Here is a 22,529-nt window from a genome sequence, read left to right as displayed (position 1 = left end):
GTATCGCTCAAAACAATCACAGCGACGGCGTGAACGAGGGCTTTATACCTGCGCCAAGTGCTAGCGGTGCATTCCCAATGGCGGGAGGAAATAACTGGAAGGGTGCATTACGTAACAAAAGTGAAGCAAAGAGAAAAAGTCGCAACAACACGTGATCGCGCATCGTACGGTAAGTTTCAGTGTCTTGTGCCGCCGCTCTCAGCTCACGCCGCTTCAGAAAAAGACAACGGGTGGGACAGCAACGTGCGGCTGGCGCACTCGCACGTTGCAACGAAGACGATAAATGTGTACGTTGAAATAAACGACCGAACACGCACGAGAATGTCGGGAGGAAACTTGCGCAGAACGGTTGACAAAGCAGCCCCGAGAGAGTGTGCGCACGGGGATCGGAACCTGTCGGAACCGGGATTGGAACCTGCCGGGGGCCGAGCCCGCTGGGCCGAGTCCGCTGAGCGCAGAGTCACGAGTCGGGCCGACTTTTCGAGAGAAACCCGCGAAGGGCACGGCATCACGGACAGTTGACTCGCGAAGGCCGGCCGCGTCCCGGCATGGGGCCGGGACTGCGGCGAAGTACTGAAACCGCTGAACTCGTGATGGCGCCGTCGAGCGTGAGCCGGCCGTGAGTGACTCGCTGACCGCGTAACTGCTGAAATGAATGAACGAAACGGGCGGGGTGCGTGTTGTGCGACATCCCATGTTATCTTCCATTCTTTCCTTATCGTGCGCCAGGCCCAGTGGGCTGTCCAATCGATAACGACAATAGAGAGTTTTAGCTTGAGCGTTTTTACGGCCAGCGGAGCGGAGCGGACGAGCGCAGACGCCACTGCGCATGCGCACGTCGCTGGGCCGGCCAGCGTTTTTACGGAGCGCAGCTTACGCCCGCTGGGAAGCCCTCTCCAGCGGAGCGATAGGCAGCGCGCGAGCGTGCGTAAAAGCGCGCGGGCGTGTATGGGTATTCAAGATGGCAGCCGTCAACACAAGCGCCGGCGCTGCTGCGTTGTCGACGGCGACCGCTGCTCAGGCCCGTTTAGAAGTTTAACCAAATAACTAACTAAAAACACATAACCTACCTTTATTAAACAGTTTCCGCGCATTATTAGCAGGTTTAATTGATATTCTTTTCACTCTAACTCGAATTGTGACCAATAGGTGGAGCAGCAGAGCAAGTGACTCTACTCCGTTCGAGAAGACGGGCGATCCGCCCGGCTAAAACTATTTTCTCGCGCGCCTCTCCGCTGGTGTATCCGCTCGCCCGCTCCGCCCCGCTGGCCGTAAAAACGCTCAAGCTAAAACTCTCTAATAATAAATACGGCTCCCGTGCACGCGCTCACGAGAAAAAAAAAAGGGGGGGGGAGGGGGAGAGAGAGGAAAAATCCAGAGCAAAAAGAAAGCATTTGACACTAGAATTGTTCGCGAGATAAAATTGCAGCCAATCCTGACGATATATATAACTAGCGAAGACAATCAGCCAATAGCAAAGAACCCTAACGAATGAAAAGCTCTGTGAATTCGGCCATGGCTACCGTAATTTGTCGCGATCCACTCCATTTTCCATTCTTGTCGTGAATGGCTCGGACGTCGCCGCTGCCGTCGCCGGGATCGACAACTCGCAATGAGAAGAGAAGCCAAAACGCATCGTTACGATATAGTGCCTCCAGAGACCACGTGTTTTGTGACGTGCACATATGGCCTCCCTGTACAACGCCGGTGCTGACAAAAGCTCGCGATCCACGCCTATAGGAAACAAGGGACTTGCGCGCCCATCACATACCTGGGAAGGTTGAACGAACTCGTACAACGAACTGAACTACCCACAAATCACTTAGGAGACCCGACACAGCTGTGAGGGAAACGGAAAAAAAAAAAGCTTTGTGCGATGCGCTGCCGTTGACAACCGACAAAGTTACCCAGCCTCACGCTGCCCCCTCCCCCCCTCCCCCCCGGCCCGACCGGCCCATCCGTCGATCACTGAAAGCGAGTCATAAAACTATTACGTACTTTCCGGTGATCTTCCTTTTTTTTTTCCGGATCAGCCCCCGCCTCAGATTGAAATTACTGTATCCACACAAAAATGACAAGGAGGCAGCGACCTCGCCGTTACAGGAAACGATCGGCATCCCCATTAAAGGAATACGGCCATGGTATATTCCGACTCTTCAGTACTTTCGTTGCGTCTTTCTTTTTTGTGCGAAGTGATGGACGGGGGACCTCTAAACCACAGAGCAAATAGTGGCAAGCCTCAAATCAGCCTAAATTTAATAGAATAACTTTACTACAGCCGGCTTTGTTACCGCTTTCCAGAAGATTACTGTGTCGTGACGTCATGACGCAGAAAGTGGGAGCTGCTCAGATTATGTGGGACCAGCGCTTAGACGACGTGCGCCGACGAACACATGTGTCGCTCTCTTCTGTGTGCTATGCGATGATGTTCAAGAATCTGAAGTCATCTCTCCCTTCTTTTGCGGTTCATAGATTAGGGGCCTTCATTTAACGCAAAAAAAATGAAAGAACATAAATAGTCGCGAACGTATCAGCACTTTAAAAGCTTTCTCGTTCAATGAACATAATGAAAGAAGATGTGCAGATCTCTCAATGATTCTACGAGATAATTTTAATTCACGTGGGTGGTTTGGCTTAACTATGTTGTATTGCCGAACTGCGCGTACACCCCATGTGAAAAGAAACTAAGCCACTTAGAGCTCGAGCGTTGTTCAAATCTATATACAGCTTACCTGTCGTGCCCGTATAAGTTCCCGGGTCCTGGTATATAGCCCCGAAGGGAGAGACCTAGAGTTCACGTACCTCTGCTGTGGCTGCGTTTCTTTTGACAAGACCTGTACACGAGCGCTTTCACGGCGACGGGCTCGGCTGCTCGTGCGCACTTGCTTTCGTGTCACTAATTGTTACTGCTGCTAACAAAGAGCACTTCAGAGTTGACAGCGAAAGCTGAAAGGCACAGTGAAAGTTCAAGAGGAACGCGTGTTCACAAGTTGCCTCTGAGGTTGTCACTGCGCGCGCACCTGTTCACGTGATCTCTCTCTCTCTCTCTTATTACACGTTCACCACTCCACCTTTCCAGACGGACAGGAAACAGCGCCCCACTTTCCTTTAAAGCATACACCGACCTTCAATTTCTTTCCGCTCCATATGTTTCATCATGCTCAGCCTATTACAGATCCGACTGACCTTAAGATATACGCTTGAAGAGCTTGTTGTCACTTGATATATGTGTTTCTGTCATTTGATGTGCTCACTTGTGTAACGCCCGACAGGCCCCGAAGTTACATAAATAAATAAATAAATAAATAAATAAAATGTTACAGTCGACGACTGAGGACGAGAGTGCAAGGGACGTATACGTGTGATCTGCAATTGAAGATAGGGATTGCAACGCGTTTCTCTCATATATACAGCCACAAAGAACGCCACTGCAATTACTCAAACGAACGTCTCGTTACGATTCCGGCCGCCATGCAAGCCCGCAACCTCGCGCAGCACAACGACACGGCCGCAGGGACACTGCACCGCGTGGCGTCGCAACGATCGGCTGCCCCTTCGAAGTTAACAAACGTCCCTCGCACTGTGGTTGGGACCGCGCCAACGTCAACGTACACGACACGGAGCGGGGGCAAAACGTCTTTCGACCGAACGTCTCGTCTCTATAGTTATGCAGCCACTTCTGTTGTCGTGAGTTCGATAGGTTCGATGCCCGGCGGCGTGCGTATACCAAACGCCGGCTACGCGCGGAGCAGCGTCAGAACACCGCGCGCCTTTTGTGCGCCAGAGCTGACTGTTGTCAAGAATGGCGAGCCGCTAAGCAAGATTGCCACCTTGCCACCCGATTACGACAAGGGGTGCAAGACGCGCACCTCTCCCTCTCCGTCGCTGCAGCTGGGAGGCGTTCAAAGAAGCGGCCTTTGCGCTGGAATCCGCCGCCTTACTCCAGCCCCTTCGACATTGTGACGGAACTAGTTCGGTGTGTGAACAATGATTCCGGAGTTCCCCAACGCGGAGCTGATTTGACACGCATGGACAAGCTGCCGTGGGGACGACGTATTTTGGAGCGTCTCACGCTTCGGCCTAGCACGGAACAACGAGCGACCCTCGATCGGCGCCGATAGTTTCCCGGAACGGCACCCCGCGCGGTTGCCTCTGTGTACACAGCGCGGTTGCCTTTGTGTACGTAAACTGGTCTGCAGAGCAGCGGCGAGTTGGTGATGAGTAAACGAACAGTCGCCGCGTCGTAGGACCGGCGCATCGAGTGTATAAAAACTGTGGTTGTGCGAATGCTGAGGACACTTCTCTTGAGCAGTCATGTTAGACTGAGTCACTTCTCTCATGCAGTCATGTTGGACTGTTACTCTTTTTCTCAAGCAGTCATGTTAGACTGATTTAATTTCTGTAAATAAACCCTTTTTCCTCGTTCTCGATGAGAAGCAGTTCTTCACTTCATCAACGATCTCAGCGTAAATAAGTTGGACGACGGCATGGGCCAGCTACCTTCGAATTCATGCCGTACTCCAATCTTGGCAAAGGACCACGGACGATGGGATTGAGCCCCCAATCCTGACAACTGGCTGACAGCGGTGAGATGGACTTTGCGACATGGTGCTGTATCTGCGGTGAGTGCTTGGTTTTTGCTTTGACTCTCTAGGCTTCATTTTGTGGTTGTTCTGTTTAGAACAGTAGGGAAGCTAGATTGTTGTGTGTTAGCTAGGTTGTGTTTTCCTAGCTAGATTTAGAGAGCAGAATCAAGGCAGTAAAGCAGCAGTCATGGAGTTAAGGACACTGCTGAGAGACGAGTTGTTGATTGTTGGTGAGGAACTGGGCCTAGATGTACGCAAGGAAATGCTCAAATCAGAATTATTGGAGCTAATTTCCAATCAGGCCAGTGAGCAAGATATTGAAATGGGATTGGAACTTCTCAAAAAGAGAGAGAAACGGGAAAAAGAAAGAGAAGAACGGGACAGAGAAAACCGAGAGAGAGAGGAACGCGATAAAGATCGCAAGTTTCAGTTAAGGAAAATGCAACTTGAACTTGAAAGCAAACGTTTGGAGTTGCCTCAAGGAAGTGAAGGCGCTCTGGGTCGATCAAGTGAGGCAGAATCGTACCGCATGGACAGGCTATTAAAGCCATTTGAGGTCGGGACCGACATAGGCTTGTTCCTATGCAATTTTGAAAGGACTTGCGAAAAGATGAACTTCGGCCCGAGTACATGGCCACAGCGGTTGCTGTCTATGTTGCCGTGTGAGGCGGCGGAAGTAATCGCCAGATTGAGTGTGCAGGATGCATATGATTATGCGAAAGTTAAGGCTAGTCTCCTGAAGAAATACCGCCTTTCAGCCGAAGCTTTTCGGCAAAGGTTTAGGAGCACAGGCAAGAAAGATAGCGAGGGCTATCCGGAGTTTGCATATAGCTTAAAGGCCAACCTAGTCGAGTGGCTTAAAAGCGCGGAAGCGTACGACAGCAGAGACATGATCATTGAATGCATGTGTCTAGAGCAGTTTTACAAAACCATCCCCCAAGCTGTGAAACTGTGGGTGCAAGACAGAGGTAATGTAAACACTGTGGAAAGGGCGGCTGAATTAGCCGAAGAGTACGCAACCCGTAGAAAGTTGAACGCCGAGGAGGGAAACTGGGACGGTCGAAATGGACCGCGGAAACCATTTCCGTTCAAGAAGGGTGCGCAAACTAGACGATCCGAGCCTGTAGACATGGCGGAAAAGCCCGCAGAAAAGAGCGAGGAGAAACTTAACGGAGAAACCGCACAAAAAGAACAGAAAAGAAAATTCGAATCTGTTAGACCAATTCGCTGTTACAAATGCCACAAACTGGGACATATAGCTGTAAACTGCGAGAAGTCTAGCGTAGTTTTTTCCTACGTGGAGGAAAAAGATGAGAATATGGAACTTTTAAGTCCATATCTCCACGACCTGCAAGTTAATGGAAAACCATGCCGAGTGCTAAGAGACAGTGCCGCCACGCTGGACATTGTCCATCCGTCTTACGTGATGGTAGATGACTTCACCGGAGAAGTAGCATGGATAAAACAGGTTGTAGAAGAACACAGCGTGTGTCTGCCCATGGCCAAAGTCAAAATCAGTGGACCATTCGGGGAGCTAGAGACTGAGGCTGCAGTTTCCAAATTTTTGTCACTGCAGTATCCCTACATCTTTTCGAATCGTTCGAATCAGTTACTGCGTGACAGAGGGCTCAAACTGCGAGAGGGCATAGTACAGGCATATTGACCCGAGGCCAAGCTCGTAAGATCGCGGCGCTTTCGGCTGAAAATGCTCAAGCTCCTCCAGCGGAAGCAGAAAAGGGGATAACTTCAATACCCGAATCCGAGCTAGGCCCGAGGGACAAAAGAACAGTTGAGGAGAGCCTGCCAGCTCACCAGCTCAATGAGAGCGTAGCACTAGAGTGTCAGAGTTCTAGCCTGCAGGAAGAGCAAGCAGACGCGCTCACAAGCGAGACAGGGTCGTTATTATCACCGGCCTCAAAGAACTTTGATCAACTCTTACGCGTGGATAGAGAGTCACTGGCAGCTGAGCAAAAGAATGATGAGAGCTTAGCAAAATTACATGACACAGCTAAAGAAGGCATTGCTAGGCGCAACGTAACGATACATGAGAGAGGAGGATTGTTGTATCGGCATTACAGAGATCGAAAGGGTAGGATTTTAGATCAGTTAGTCATACCTACTAAGTATCGGGAGGACCTTTTGAGTCTTTGTCATGGAAATGGGTGGTCCGGCCACCTAGGCATAAACAAATCAAAGGAAAGATTGCTTATGGAATACTACTGGCCTGGCTGTTTCAAAGATGTAGAAAACTTTGTAAGATCATGCGACGCCTGCCAGCGTTCTGGTAAACCAGGAGAGACTTGGAAAGCTCCACTGAAGGTAGTGCCCTTAATAACAGAGCCTTTCAGACGACTGGTAATAGACACGGTAGGGCCTCTTCCAAAAACAAAATCAGGCTACAGGTACTTGTTTACCATGCTGTGTCCGGCTACCAAGTTTCCAGAAGCAATCCCTTTGAAAGAGCTCAGCTCCACCGAAGTAGTAGACGCGCTTTTGACAGTGTTTGCACGAGTTGGGTTTCCAGCCGAAATTCAGGCAGATCAAGGGTCAGTATTCACGAGCGCACTGACTTCCACATTCTTGCAAAAGTGCGGGGTAAAGTTAATACACAGTTCTGTCTATCACCCTCAGTCAAACAGTGTAGAGAGGTGGCATTCGGTGCTTAAGCGAGTTTTGCGTGCGCTCTGTTACGAGCACAAGGAGGACTGGGAGAACTGTCTGCCGGCAACTTTGTTTGCTTTGCGAACGGTTCCACATGAGGCGACAGGGTTCTCACCAGCAGAACTAGTGTATGGGAGGACACTCCGGTCTCCACTGAGAATGTTAAGAGAGATGTGGGAGGAAAGAGGGGAGAGTCCAACAGTGGTTGAATACGTGCTAAATTTACTGGAACGGCTAAGCGCAACCCAAGAACTAGTCGGAAAGAACATGGCAATAGCTCAAAAGAACGCCAAAGTCTATTACGACAAGAATGCGAGGCTTCGTACGTTTAAAGCCGGCTTAACGATGAAAGCGGAAAAGTGTAGGTTTGGTTGTTCGCAGGTTACTTATCTGGGCCATGTTGTCGGTCGGGACATGAGACGGCCGGCTGAGCTGAAGATAGCTACGATTGGAGAATTTTCTCAGCCGCGCACGAAAACGGACCTTCGTTCATTTTTGGGACTTGTGGTGTACTATCAACGGTACATTCTGAGTTACTCGCAATTGGCAAGTTCATTAACAGACGCCCTCCGAAAGGGAGCACCGAGTAACGTACACTGGGATAAGGACAAAGAGAACGCTTTTCAAAGTTTGAAAACGCTATTGGTTTCTCGCCCTGTGCTTCGCGCGCCAGACTACACAAAGGAATTCATAGTTCAATGCGACGCAAGCGACAGAGGTATGGGCGTGGTACTTAGTCAGGTCGGCGACGATAACGAGGAGCATCCTATCCTCTATGCCAGCCGTAAACTAAATGTAAGGGAGGAAGCCTACAGCGCTTCAGAGAAGGAATGCGCTTGTTTGGTTTGGGCCGCCCAGAAGTTGTCGTGTTACTTGTACGGAGCGAAGTTCATCTTCGAGACCGACCACTGTCCTCTGACGTGGCTCAATCAAATGTCACACAAAAACGGCCGCTTGCTCCGATGGAGCCTCACTCTCCAAGAGTACAACTTCTCCGTTAGATATAAGAAGGGAAAGTTGCATAGCAATGCGGATGGTTTGAGCAGGCTAATTTGAATTCTGCGTTTGAGGGTCCCGCCTAAATTTTGGGGTTACTAGTGTTAGCTTTTCTTTAGGCGAAGAAAATCCCCTCTCATTCAGCAGAATTCCCTCCATTAATTGCTGAATTTGTCAGCAGGAATTTGCTTCAGAAATTGGCATAGTGAAATGTAGCATTTTTTTTTTGTTTCTGCACTTATGTTGTTGTTGTTGTTTTGAAGCCTAGCGAGTCTAAAGTGAGAGCCAATGCACGTCATCTCGGCGCAGAGCCGTGTTGTGGGGTTCATTTTGCAGTTGCCTGTCCTTGTTGGATGTTTTGGGGCGGTGACGTCAATGCACAAGTGGTCGCTGCGAGCCAAGACATCAATCCCCCCCCTGACCAGCAGCCGTTCTCTACCTGCCTAGCGGTTGTCAGCGCTAGACAGTCGAGACTTCCCGGGCCCTGGAGGCGCTGTCAAGAATGGCGAGCCGCTAAGCAAGATTGCCACCTTGCCACCCGATTACGACAAGGGGTGCAAGACGCGCACCTCTCCCTCTCCGTCGCTGCAGCTGGGAGGCGTTCAAAGAAGCGGCCTTTGCGCTGGAATCCGCCGCCTTACTCCAGCCCCTTCGACATTGTGACGGAACTAGTTCGGTGTGTGAACAATGATTCCGGAGTTCCCCAACGCGGAGCTGATTTGACACGCATGGACAAGCTGCCGTGGGGACGACGTATTTTGGAGCGTCTCACGCTTCGGCCTAGCACGGAACAACGAGCGACCCTCGATCGGCGCCGATAGTTTCCCGGAACGGCACCCCGCGCGGTTGCCTCTGTGTACAGAGCGCGGTTGCCTTTGTGTACGTAAACTGGTCTGCAGAGCAGCGGCGAGTTGGTGATGACTAAACGAACAGTCGCCGCGTCGTAGGACCGGCGCATCGAGTGTATAAAAACTGTGGTTGTGCGAATGCTGAGGACACTTCTCTTGAGCAGTCATGTTAGACTGAGTCACTTCTCTCATGCAGTCATGTTGGACTGTTACTCTTTCTCAAGCAGTCATGTTAGACTGATTTAATTTCTGTAAATAAACCCTTTTTCCTCGTTCTCGATGAGAAGCAGTTCTTCACTTCATCAACGATCTCAGCGTAAATAAGTTGGACGACGGCATGGGCCAGCTACCTTCGAATTCATGCCGTACTCCAATCTTGGCAAAGGACCACGGACGATGGGATTGAGCCCCCAATCCTGACACTGTACGGCTTCGTGCGTGGCGTAGCCCTTTTCGCCGCCCGAACAACAGCATATTCCAATTTTTATGTAAGAGTCACGCATTCTGACCGTCTCACGTCCTTTGTTATCTGAGCACGCGTATTCGCGAAGAACTTTAAGACTTATGTTTCGAGCATTACGTACAGCGCGTCCCAGTCTATGCACGCGCTGTAAGTGATGTTTGAAACAATCGAGTACCAACTAGCCCGCACCTAAACCTTGCTTGAAGACTAAAATTGTTCGTAAGAGAGCATTCCAACCAATTCTGATACCATGGGCGTATCATTAGCGAAGGCGGCCAGCCAATGTCAAATAGCATTACGGAACGAAAATGTTTGAAAATTCGGCTTCTCGTCTTATTTCAGTGCGCAAACGTGTTTCCGCACTGACTAAGCTTTTAGTTGCGAGTTTACGTCATTTCGCGTCTTCTCCATTTGCATAGCTTGGCGTCTCTTTTACACCGTAACTGTTATACATCGTCACTGTAGCCCATGTGCGGAGCCGACGAGTCGGACTGTGCATGCAGGGATAACAGCGCAGAATTATTACCGCCGGTGCACGGGGGGTGTTCGGGTCATAAAGGCCGCGGACACGATGAGGCCTCGTAACCATTCGCGAACCGTAACCGCTGGCGCCAGCGTCTCCACCGGACAGAAGAAGCACGCGCCACTGCAGCGCGTGCAAGGGTTGGGCCCACGGGGCTTCTCGGCGGCCCCGAAAAGATAGAAGTCGCCCTCGGACGGCGCGCGTTGAAGAGCCCGTAGCTCTCCCGTTTTTATCCTCTCGGCGGCCCTGTGCCGTGCACGCATCGCGTCAGCCCTGCAACCTCTGCAAAGCTGGTGGCGAGTCGTATAACGCTAGCTCTGGCAGGGCGCGAGGAAACTTGCTCCGCGCGCATAACGGACTGGGAGATAGGAGGAGCGCCGGTTGACAAAACTGTCGGTGGGCTTCCCTCTAATCGGGCATGGCCACTGCGCTTTGTCTTTTGGCAGCGCGCTCAAGCTTGAAAGATGCTACAAGCTTGCAACGTCCACGCGAACGGGGAAGCTACGCGCTTTCTAGAGTTGGTTAAAAGAGCGTCGGCCACTGCAGAATAAAGACTCACGGTCACGTTCTTTCTTTCTTTCTTTTTTCGCGAGCAGGCGACGCGGCTGTCTATAGTGTAGCGAAGTGACGCAGCCGTGAGATATCTGACGCATCAGCTCACCAGGGAGACGGAGATGACTGGGGATGAGCTCTGGCAGGGGCAAGTCCAAATCCACAGGCACGACGACGAGAAGTAGCATTTCAACAACTAGGTTTATTTACTTGATATTTTACTTTAAGTTAACACTGTACAAAAATATTTACAAACAGAACGATGTCATACCCGTCGTCGTCGGCCTGCCTGACCGGCCTGGTCTCCCCTGGTGAAGTTGCGCCGTCTGCTGCTGTCTACTTGCTCACTCCTTAAAATTACTCGAACTATTCCTTGAATAAGTTTACACAGCAACCAAGAGACACTTTTCTCCACCAATGGGGTATTTCGTTACTGCGACCAATCAGGCAAGCCGACATCATCCAATGAGCGTCAGAGTTCAAGGGGTCAAGAAATGGTCGCGTCAACACTCCATACACAAAAGCACTCTGACCATAACTAATCAGCTTTTGACAGCCGAGCGTGGGACGAAGACGCGTCAGGTGCACGTGTGACGTCAGGCGCGGCGGCCGGGTAGCAGGGCGCCGTCGCTCTTATTTCTGGACAAAGGTTTCTCCCCGCGTCAAGGATCCCACAAAATTCCCGGAAAGCAAGCAAAGAGGCTCGCGTTATACTCTTTTCGCGACAATAGGTACAACGATAAGCACGCACGCACGCGAGAAACTCGCTATCAATCGCTACGGATTGATGAGTCAACCGGCTCATCAATCTGCGTCACCCGCCCCCCTCCTCCTGCCTTCCTTCTCCACACACAAACACGCACTTATAGACGGACAGGTGCTTACGCCCGTTCGCGGGTACGTCATTCCAGAAACTCGGCTGCAGGATCGACGACATACCGCCCACACAAGCAGACGCACTATAGAAGGCACGTGCGTGCGTATTGTGTTTGTGCGTATTGTGTATTGTGTTTCTGTGCGCAGAAGCTCGAGATGAATGAACACGAGGTCACGGTTTTCAGGTTAGCACCGGTACGAATCGCGCGAATGCTATATTCAGAGTGCCAGAGAAGAGGCGTCAGAGGACTACGCACCCACGTAGAGCAGCAGAGAAAGAGAAAGAAAGGCGGTCGGGGTTAGAAACACACACACACACACACACACACACACACACACAAACACCCACACCCACACCCACACACACACACACACGCACACACACACACACACACACACACACACACACACACACACACACACACACACATTCTTCATGAATACTTTATTGACAGACCGCACAGAACCGGCTGGACACCAGGACGTTTTAAAGACTCTCGGACCACAAATACCTGGCGTAGATGCAGAAAGCATACGCGCGCTACACTGCCATCTCTAAGTGCATCGGTCTCAGCGAGTGTTTACATTGCGGATCCTCACGCAGTCACTCCCGTCACTCTTTGCGTTCGCTCTCTTCCCATTCCTCCAGCTTAGGGTAGCAAACCGGACGCTCGCCTGGTTGACTCCGCCTCCCCTTCCACCTTTCTGCTGCCTTGCGCATCTCTCTTCCCGAATTCAGGGCGACGACGCGAGGATACAAAGGCGGGGGAAGAGCGAAAACGGCGCGGTGCTTGTCCACTTTTGATGAACAGCCCGCGACCTTCATTACGGCCGGCCCACGCGCACTGCAGAGAGCTTTCGCCACACGACGCGACGTGGGAGGAGGCTCTGTGCGCCGAGTTGCCCGCTGCGGCTTTTCTCTCCGTCGCGCCGGCTTTTGAAGGACGAAGCAGCGGCACCGGATGCATTGACCACGTCGCCGCTGCGCTGTAGGTGAGGGGACGCACTTGCGTCGAAGCCCTTCAGTACGTTTTCAATTTCCGAGCAGCCACCGCGAAAATCGGTCGAAAAAGAAAAGAAAGAGCGGGAGAGGGGCAACGAAAAAGAAGGGAGGAAACACGGACGATCTCGTCGACCTTTCGGCTAATTAAACTTTACAGAGACAGCGCACGTGTGCTGCCAGACGCAGTCATACGGGGCGGCTGGATATTTCAGTCTATTAGAAAGCGCATCACGGGCTTTTCTGAAGAACTAGACTTCTCCTGCAACAGTGGCCGGCGGTATTTATTCGCATGTATTTATCTGCAACTTTCCTTTTTCATTTCTTTTCTTTTTCAGGCTCGAAATAAGCAGCCATCAGCCGTAACAATTTCACTTGATATTTTTCGGGAGCTTCACTCTGCCCTTGTTAGCAGTAGATCAGTGTTACAGGAAAGTGAGAAAAAGAAAAAGAACGAAAGAAAACGCAAGTATCAAACAGGTGGAAATTGTGCATCACCCTATATCTTGGCATTACTGGTTCCGTTTTGAATCAGAAAAAAAGAATGTTAACTGGTTCATAAAATTTGTTGCTTGGAGGCGGCAGATACTGCCTGCATTGATGCGAAATATTTCACGATGTAATAAAAATAAATAAATAATAATATTAAAGAACAGAAAATCACCAAGTTCGCCCGTGCTATAACGCAATGCGGTAAAGGTGATGCTAAACTTCACGGAGGTTTCTTCGAGAACCGATAGTTGGCTGACGCTTACCGAAAGCCCTGAATCTTCAGTTTGTTTGTTTGTTTGTTTGTTTGTTCACAAGCTATGGCACTTTCTTTCTTCAGGCTTTACGTGAGGGCTGGCAAAATAGTAGGTGGCAGGGTTGAAAGTATAAAACATACAAAAGCTACGCGGGGGTTATAGCGGTTACGAAAATGTTAATTTTGAGACCTAGAAAATAAAAGTCGGCAATTTCATAACGCTAACATTTCTTGTGTCACAGAGAACGTCGTAAATAGCAGCGTAAACTTTTCTGCAGCTGAAGTTGACTACAGAGGCTATAGCTTCTGCGGTACAAAATAATCTGCGAACTTTATATTCAGAGAAGCTTTGGAAATGGCAGACCAAACGTGCAGCACGCGCTACCTGTTGCTACGCACACACTATATCCGAACGAAGTATAAAAGAACTCGAGCCGAGTCAGTGTCCTGAGCATACACTGTGTCGCTTGCGTCAGCTCTCAATATGTGCATAAATCAAGTTGACGAGGCAGACTTTCTAAATATTTAAAAAGAGAAGTTTTCTCTGGCTCTTCAAACTCTGCCCGACCTTTGACCTTTCCGAACAAAAGAGTTAGACTAGCAAACAAATACGGCAACTAATCAACAACCGCAATTCTTGAAGTTTCCAGCCTGCGTTGTTCATTTACCCTTGACGAATGCTGTCAAGAGAAAGCGTCACTGAATTGACAAAGCTCTTTTCGTTCGTAAGAGCTGTTTACGATTAACCGGCCGCCCTCAGTAGTCGGTGATGATATGCCCAACATCACGATTGGCCGCTACCGTGTACGGGAACCGTTCGGGCACAGTGTCGTTCTTGTGAACCCGGGTCCTGAAGTGTGGGACGTGTATATATTACTCTTCATGAATTAAGTCACGGAGCTCATGAAATAGTAAAAAATCAAGTGGATCGAGAGCGGGAGGTTCGGGGAGAGGTCACAGTCGCGAAACGATATTTTATGTGTTTGGTGGATCGCGGGGTTACCAGAGTGCGGGAGGCACTGAGGTATCGCGGCTTCGCAAGATACGTTGGCGATTTCATTCTGCCCGTTTTTTTATGCCGGAGTTCCGAGCTGAAAGTCTACACCGCTGCTAGGGATTCGCGTTCTTTTAAACGTGTATATGGGCAAATATGAAGGCAGGAAAATAAGTGCGTGTGTGTGTGTGTGGGGGGGGGGGGGGCGATGGCACTGAGTGTAGAAACATTTTCCAAGAACCCCTACGTGGCCTGGAGGTACACAAAGAATGCGCAAAAGAGCCGCGAAACGACGAATGAAACTGCCAACCTATTTGAACAACTCCGTCCGCTCTCAAAGCAGGTTGCGGTCTTGTCTCACTGCGCTGCAGTATTAGTGAGCTTATACGGCGCGCCACAGAATGAAAAAAAAAGAACTTTATTAAGTGAAAGGAGGGGATGGCGGGGAGACGCATTTTCTAAGCAGCCAACTCGATCGCCAGTGAAGCCGTTAAGAGTCGCTTTCACTGACCTCGGATGCCGCCGAAACACGCAGTTCTGAACGCTTCAAACGGGAAAGACCTACAGAGCGATCGATCCATCCGTCGGGGATTTTCCTCTAGCCGTGCAACCAAACCTCACGCCCCCACTCCACGCCTATCGGTCTCATTCATGGCGGAGTGGCCGGGATCTTACGCACAACCGCGACGACGTCAGCGCGAAAAAAGAACGCCGTTGCAGGCGGCGGTCGCGTTGCCGAGAGAGGGAGGGAGCGGGCATCCCTCGAAGCGCGACACTGCGCCGCTATCCGAGAGGACAGCCGCCGCTCGGACGAGCGGCTATCTTATCTTGCCGCTCCTCAAAAGCGCGGCCGCGAGCTTCGACGACGCAGGCTGGATACGCCGCGTCCGGCTTCCCCGGAGAAGCGAACGGCCGCTCGGGACGCGTCTCCCCCCCGCACTCTCTCGTGGGCCGGTCGTCCATCCAGGGGGTCGGCGCTTATCACCAAGGGCCGCATGCCCCGGGCGCAGCGTCCTACATGATATCGGGGAACGGGAATGGCGATCGTCAACGCAGCGGCGAAATATCTGGAGTTGTCGCCGCCAGCGTGACCTCGCCCCCCTCTCGCTTTCGGTTCTCGCTGTATAGTCCACCCGCTTGTTCACGCGCGACGAGCTGTCATCGACGAACAGTCCCTGTCCATATCGAGAAATCCTCCTCGTGAAAAGCCGTGGGTCAGCGAGAACATCACGCGTACGAAATCTGTTCGATCACATCGACAGTGCAAAGCGCTTTGAACGAAAAAAATAAGCATTATACCGATTTATTCTTTATAACGTCCCGAAGAAGTAAAAGGGATTGATTGATTGATTGAATGATTGATTGATTCATTGATTGATTGACTGACTGACTGACTGACTGACTAACTGATTGATTGATTGATTGATTGATTGGTTAATTGATTGATTGAAAAAATCAATCTCTCAGATAAAGTATCCCGGACCAACTGGACGTCTCTACAAGACTGGAGCTGAGCACTTGACTAACTCAAACCACCCGGGATAAGAAAACGTGTACCTACGTTAGGCTAGGTTCTAACATTTGTATTCCTACCTAACCTATACCCCTATATCTAAGTATACCAGCGTCATGAGGGGGATATGCTAGGCGCCGCAAATACGAATAGAAACGAAGGGGTACGGAAAAATCGGCAATCACCTCGCAGAGAAACCAACCTGCCTCGTTTCGTAAAACGATTGCGAAAGGGGAAAAAAAATACAAAAGCAGACGGAAAATCGCGGCGGAAAGAATGAAAAGTCGGCTAGAGAGTCATTATAAAGAACTAAGAACTGCGGAGTATAGATGAAAGATAGAGAGAATTAGATTTCGGGGAAATGCCGAGGTCGACCCTCGAGGAGAGACAGGTGCGTGTCTCTCTTAATACGGGGGGCTTGGAATACGCTGCTATGCGATCAGCTTCCGCGAGAGAAAAATAAAATTGTATCCAAAGGAAGAAAGAAGCAGAAGAAAACGAAACACACGCGCGCGCGCACACACACACAAAGACGCGATCCCGAAACTTTCGCCCGCTTCGCACTGTTACTTTCCGTTCTATCTTCCTTTATTTCATTGTTCTTTTCTGCCCTCTCCTTCATTTTTATACTCCGTGGCGCATAATGTAAATACGCAGAAGGCGTTATAACGTTCCAAGGAGATGTCTGACGCTTCTTGTGCACATGCGTGTCGTAAAACGTGCTTACATTATCCTGTTACGAAGGGATAACGTAACGATTCCATAGCAGCTGTTATTCATCTTCGCGCTTCGGCAGCTGTATGAGAAGCGCTCCGTCCTCTCTCGTCATCGGGATGGGCCGGTCGCGAACGATGGATGGTCGTAAGAAAGAAATCCTTACATTATAACGACTCAGCTCTTTAGCCCATACGTACTGAGCCCCGTCAATTATAAATATCGCGCAACTGCAAATGCTCCGACAGTTTTCACATACTAAAATATATATCATACGTGTCGCGTCAGCACAATGAGGAGAGGCAGAATTTTGACTGTCCGGGTTCCGTATCGGGCGCAGCGCACTTGGATGTCGAAAAGTTTGCGCTCGCCCCTCTCTTCTCATATATATATATATAAAGTCGAAAGTCTGCCTCTTCTGATTGTGCTGACACGGCACGCACAATAACTGGCGCCTCGCGAAAGAGGCGCCGAAGCAGCCGATAAGGAAGCGGGGAATCGCAATTGAAAGCTCGAGGACAGACGATAGGGAGCAGACCTACATGCACGCCCGTGCCAGAGAGGATCCCATATATAAACCTCTCGACAGCCTCTCAATCGCCTCTGACGTCACGGGCACTGGCTACTTGGAACGCTATCGGCGTAGGGCGGAAAACCTCCTCGCCCCGAGGCCTCTTATCGTCCGCGGTTCGCACATCGAGCTGCTGACGGCGCCGAGAAGCCACAACGACGAGGCAGGAACGCGTGCGCTCCGCGCGAGTGCGACGGCATGCCCGGACAGAACCACGTGACTCGTCGGAGGAGTGGCGCGCGCGAGAGGAACCTCCGAGGGTGAATCCGTCAGCTTCCCACGAGATAAATGCGGACGTACGACGCTTCGGCAGTGCTATGTGCGGAACGCCGCTGAGGAGGCGATAATGCATGCGAAAACGCTACACTGAACAGAGACGCACTGTGTTATCGCCCAGGTATTGTATACACGGGCGGCCCTCCTAGGTTACGCAGCAGCGCGCTACGACGCGAGACCGAGGGCGGAGCTCGAGGAAAAGTTGTGGCGCTGAAGTCTGAATCGGATGAGCTAGTTGGTAAGGCGACATCTTCGGGAGGGAACAACGCAAAATACGGGAGAATGACAAACAAATATGCACGGCAACCCCTCTGTGTTCTTTCCACTAGCTTGTCCCATTTTTTGCTATGTAACCTTCAAAGAAGAGAAAAATGTATACGTGAAGTCGACGCCAAAGTGTCGAGTCAGAAGTCAGGCAGATCTAAACTCGACGGGCACTAGCTCAACCCGAGAGGTCAACTGAGTTCGATTTTGTCGAGTCCGTGCATAAGCTTCAGGTAAGACTCGGTCCAACGATAGAGAGAGACGCCGTGCGCCCGTAATACTGCTAGACGAAGGTGACATATGCAGGCAGGCACACGTTGAAAAAAAATGAAAGAAAGAGAAAAAAAGAAACAAAAGGAAACGAAAGAGCAGGAGGATGCGTCGAACCAGAAAGCGCTGGGCCTAATTCAGAAAGGAAATATAAAGAAAACATCAGCAATTCGCCAGCGACTTAGTCATCATCCGGCCATAATCACTATGATACTTCCAGCCGGCAACTGCTATTACGAATCGTAATGACTCGCACATAGAGAGCCCAGAATTGTGCAGCGGAATATATGCACGGTGTGTGTGTGTGTGTGTGTGTGTGTGTGTGTGTGTGTGTGTGTGTGTGTGTGTGCGTGTGTGTCCAGTAGAACGCGGAGCTTGCAGCATCAGCACAAAATTGTTTCGTGATTTCCGGGTGATTATACGAAATTTAATCTGCATGTGTATACCACTTGAGACATATATATTCGGATACATTTAACGTTGTCGCTACACTTCTGGGAACGCACCCGTACATACACGTAAGCACCCTTTCTTAACTTTCTCAAATAGCGAAAAAGAAAAGAAACACATGAACAGAATTCGTGCCTCAGCGGCTCTGCGGCGAGCGTAAACCTTGTAGAAGAATAAATCAAGCACAAATGAGAAAGCCAACCTGGGCGAGGATGGAAAGTGCGGCTTCCAAAGAACAGCGGCGCATACGGAGAGTAGCTGTGTAGGCCACCCGAAAGGGCTGGCGGGGGACGTCGGCGAACTCCCACGCCGCGCGTCACTCTCAGGCTTCCATTCATCGCTTGTCTTCGACCTCCGCGGAAGCTCATAACAACGTAGGTCAGTTATATTGACTACAAGTCACAGTCCTGTGACTACAAGTCACAGAGCCGGAAGTCAGTCGGCTAGGTTCGATGATGGGTAGCCACGTGCGCCTTCGTGACGGCACGGGACATGGGAAAGGGTGGCAAATGGCACCCGTGCTTGTTGTGCCGCACATTCCTGATCTCTGATTGTATGAGAGACTGTATAGTCGTTGTCGGGCACCTTCACCGCGATTCTCTCCACAGCTTCCTTTATGTTCAGTTTCTTTCTACTATCTTTCCTTTCCTCCAGTGCAGAGTAGCGAACCGGGCGCTTACTCTGGTTATTCTCACTGCCTGTCAACTTTATTTTCTTACTGAAACTAAAATATTGGAGATTCACCCTACAAAGGCGACGCGGCTACTCCTTCATCACAGAACACTTACATTAATTACTTTCTCTGTTTCTCTGTGCTGCTCCGCAACGAGAGATGGCAAAAAGCAAGAGCCGCCGGCATATACGGTGCCCCCATTTCCTCCTTGCGACGTCGGCGCACCCACGCCGATGCGACAAAGGCGGCCCTCTGACGTCAGCCCAGCTGCTCAATCGACGCAGGAAGCCGTTCTGCGAGAAAAACTTGCAATTCGGTTCTACAGCCGCGGTCGCTTTAAATAGATAAAGAGTGTCGCCAGTCAAAAAAATGTCGACATAAAAGAGCGGCGCACAAGTTCACTTACACCGCATGTTGAGAAATTATTCGGACGCCGCGCTCGCTAAAGGCCTCGCTCTTCTTTCTTTTTCCTTTTTTTAACTCGCGCCGTCTCCAACCAGCAAACAAAGTCGCTCATCGACACGCGGACACACATGAGCCCGTATTTCTCGACCGATAACTTCCAGGGTGTGCCATGATTGGGAACTGAATTGACCGACAGTGTTCAAGCAAGGGATAGCCAAAGTTTACCCCTGCCCTGACAAAAGACAAGTCCGGTTGCCGAGAGAGAATCTTTAACTGAGAGTGCGGAGTTTTGCACGGCTTCACGCCTAGGATGCTACTCCAGGCGAATGCGATGGCAAATGAAATTATATACACGCAGGGTATACACAGCCCTTAACACACGCATTACACAAAAATACATATTTACGGTATATTGTCGATACCAGTGTACCACAGAAAAGTTTAAAGCATCTTCGTAGCGCAGGACACCCAGGGGACTGCACGGTCCAAGTATACGTATTGCAGTTCAAGGTGAGAGCCCCGAGGGACACTTAGTGCGGTCGTTACGACGCTACCCGTCCTCTCGTACATTGTACACCGGACACAGTGACGATCCTATCCGCTTAGTTTTACGCAACAAGTAACGCTGCAGCTCCAAATACACCCCTTGTTCGATCACTGTTGATCTCCGTGTTCCTGTGATGCTTTTGTGCTAGTGCGCGCAAAGAGACCGAAGATCGTCAAGTTTCTAGGAGCTTCACCGTCGGACTCCTGCGTAGTACGGTGATGGCGGACAAAATAAAGGGAAATAAATGACCGAACGCGTGACATCAATGGGCACAAAAGGGGCGCTCAAGGATATGGAAGTCCGAGCAGAAACGCTCTTCATATTAGCAACCGCTCTGTCGCTTATGACCGATCCTAGACACGTTACTTAAGAGAAGCACGATCATTTAAGAGGCCTCGACATAATCGCAGATGCATAGTGCAACTTGGCACGCTTTCGAAGAGAACAACGCGCCTTGAGACATCCCCGCCCGTCACAGGTGACAACAGTGCGGCAACAAGATGCGTTCCGATCCGACAACCTATCTGGAACCTCGGAAGGCCTCTGCGTCGCAGTCCGCGGTCAGGCCACGCCGAGACGGAAAACACCGCGGCCATGCATGGCGCGGACAGGCCGTTATCGGGCGCCGGTGGCGGGCGGAAAAGAGAGAGGCCTGCGTAGTCGAAAGGAGATAACGCCACCCGCGCGAGACAAACGAGCTGAGGCGACGGCCATAAACGATTCCGGCAGGACAACCGTCGTCCGAGCCTTAAAACGATGCAACTGCGTCCCAGACGAACATAAAAGAGAGAGAGAGAGAGGGGGGGACGCGAGACACTAAGATCCGCTTCCGAAGGGGTCGCGACAACGTTCGCCGAGTAGACGGGCAGTCCAACGACAGTCTCGCCAACACAGGCGCTCGGCACTACAAGGCACGGCGAAACGACGTCAATGCTGCGCCGAACACGCGTCGGAATGCGGGCTCCTCCCGAGTGAAAGCCATTCAAGTTGCTCCACGCGAGGTGCGAAGTAGCGGGGCCGGTCCACACCGGCGGGTGCTCGCATGCGCGAACACACTCGGCACACGTACGCTTTACCGGAATGTGTTTATCCGTGAGGTACAGAAGGGAGCGGTGTGGATCAGAGCACACGGGCGTAGCCGATACCCTAATTGAAATGAAGAGAAAGAGGTGGAGATGGACAGGTCATGTTGTGCGTAGGTTAGATAACCGGTTGACCATTAGGGTTACAGAACGGGTGCCAAGAGAAGGGAAACGCAGTCGAGGACGGCAAAAGCATAGGTGGGGTGATGAAATTAAGAAATTCGCAGGCGCAAGTTGGAATCCGTTGGCGCAGCACAGGGGTAATTGGAGGTCGGAGGGAGAGGCCTTCGTCCTGCAGTAAACTTTAATATATGTTGTTGATGATAGCTACATGAAAACGCGAGAGTACATCAGAAAGGGATGTGGGCAAAATGATGCGAGGCAGCTGCGGTACCTGCCGAACATCCGCTTCTGTATGCTTTATTTTCTTTTTTTTTTTCGTCTCTCCCGGTACTTATCAGTGGTTGGTGATCGCTTGATCTTGTTCATAAGCAAGCATTCAGTAAATAGCTCGATAGCTGTATACGTTGCCGTACAGCCTTCATCAGGGCTCGATGTAACGACTAGACAATTGAGAACGCAAGTTATGCGAACATAAGCATACTCGAAAACTACGCGCATGCACACACACAAAGAGCTCGTTAAAAAACACACTAAATAAAAATAATGAAACAGACGAAAAATTATAAAGTATTCTTTCAAAACCATGTTCTACTTAATTTCTCAGTAATAGACTGAATATTATAAAAGAAAATGAAGATCAAAGTGTCCTTTTCCGAATTTCGCGCCGAAACGCCAGCATCGGTATTTTTCTTCTACTTCGGCCCCCCGCGTTGGTGCCCAGTAAAGGTTATCCAAACTTTCCAAGTTGAGTCTTTTGCTTACTTACAATACAACGCAGTAGATGTTTATCGACAAGGACTAAACTAGGCACGACCAGAAAGCGCCAAAATTCATGACGTCATGGCTGGCTAGTGCGGGAAGTTCAAGGCAGCGTCGCCACACACGTTTTTTTTTTTTTTTCGCCTTTTCTGGCTTATACCGAGCCTCTTCTCACGTAAAGGGTGCAGTTTATTTTATTTTTTTTTGTGTAGTAGAATGATAGTTTACTAATACAGTTCGAATTGCTAGCAGATCAAATAAAAGACAGAACTAACCATCTCGCTCCTTAAAATTTAGTATATTACGATACTTAGGATGACAGAAATCTGAACACGTTGGTAGGGAGTCACGTCATGGAAGAAGGAAAAATATAGGAGGGAGCATTACGTCACGCAGCCAACCTTGGCAAGCGAACGCTCCGTGAAGCCACAGTTGTGGCCTCTTGCGTCGAGATCACGGAGCAAGAATCGAGGTTTGCCGACATGTTTGGTTCCCAGTAGCCATGCGAGTAGTTTTTATTCGGTACGCCCTTGTTCAGCTGCCCTGCCGCGGCTCTGCCTGCAGAGCGAGAACACTAAAACCAACCGCGCACTTTGACGTGGGATCACGTGTTCGACCACCGGCGGCCCAGCAGATTT

General features: G+C 50.5%; 1 protein-coding gene across 7 annotated transcripts in view; it reads right to left on the bottom strand.

Moving 5' to 3' along the window:
* The window catches only part of HDAC4 (histone deacetylase 4), a 337,065-nt gene that overhangs the window by 139,633 nt on the left and 174,903 nt on the right, over positions 1–22,529 (bottom strand). The window lies entirely within an intron of this gene.

Source organism: Dermacentor albipictus, chromosome 1 (genome assembly GCF_038994185.2).
Source record: "Dermacentor albipictus isolate Rhodes 1998 colony chromosome 1, USDA_Dalb.pri_finalv2, whole genome shotgun sequence".
Classification (NCBI taxonomy): Eukaryota; Metazoa; Arthropoda; class Arachnida; order Ixodida; family Ixodidae; genus Dermacentor; species Dermacentor albipictus.
The sequence above is the reverse complement of the archived record's forward strand: the minus strand, read 5'-3'. Positions and strand labels throughout refer to the sequence as shown.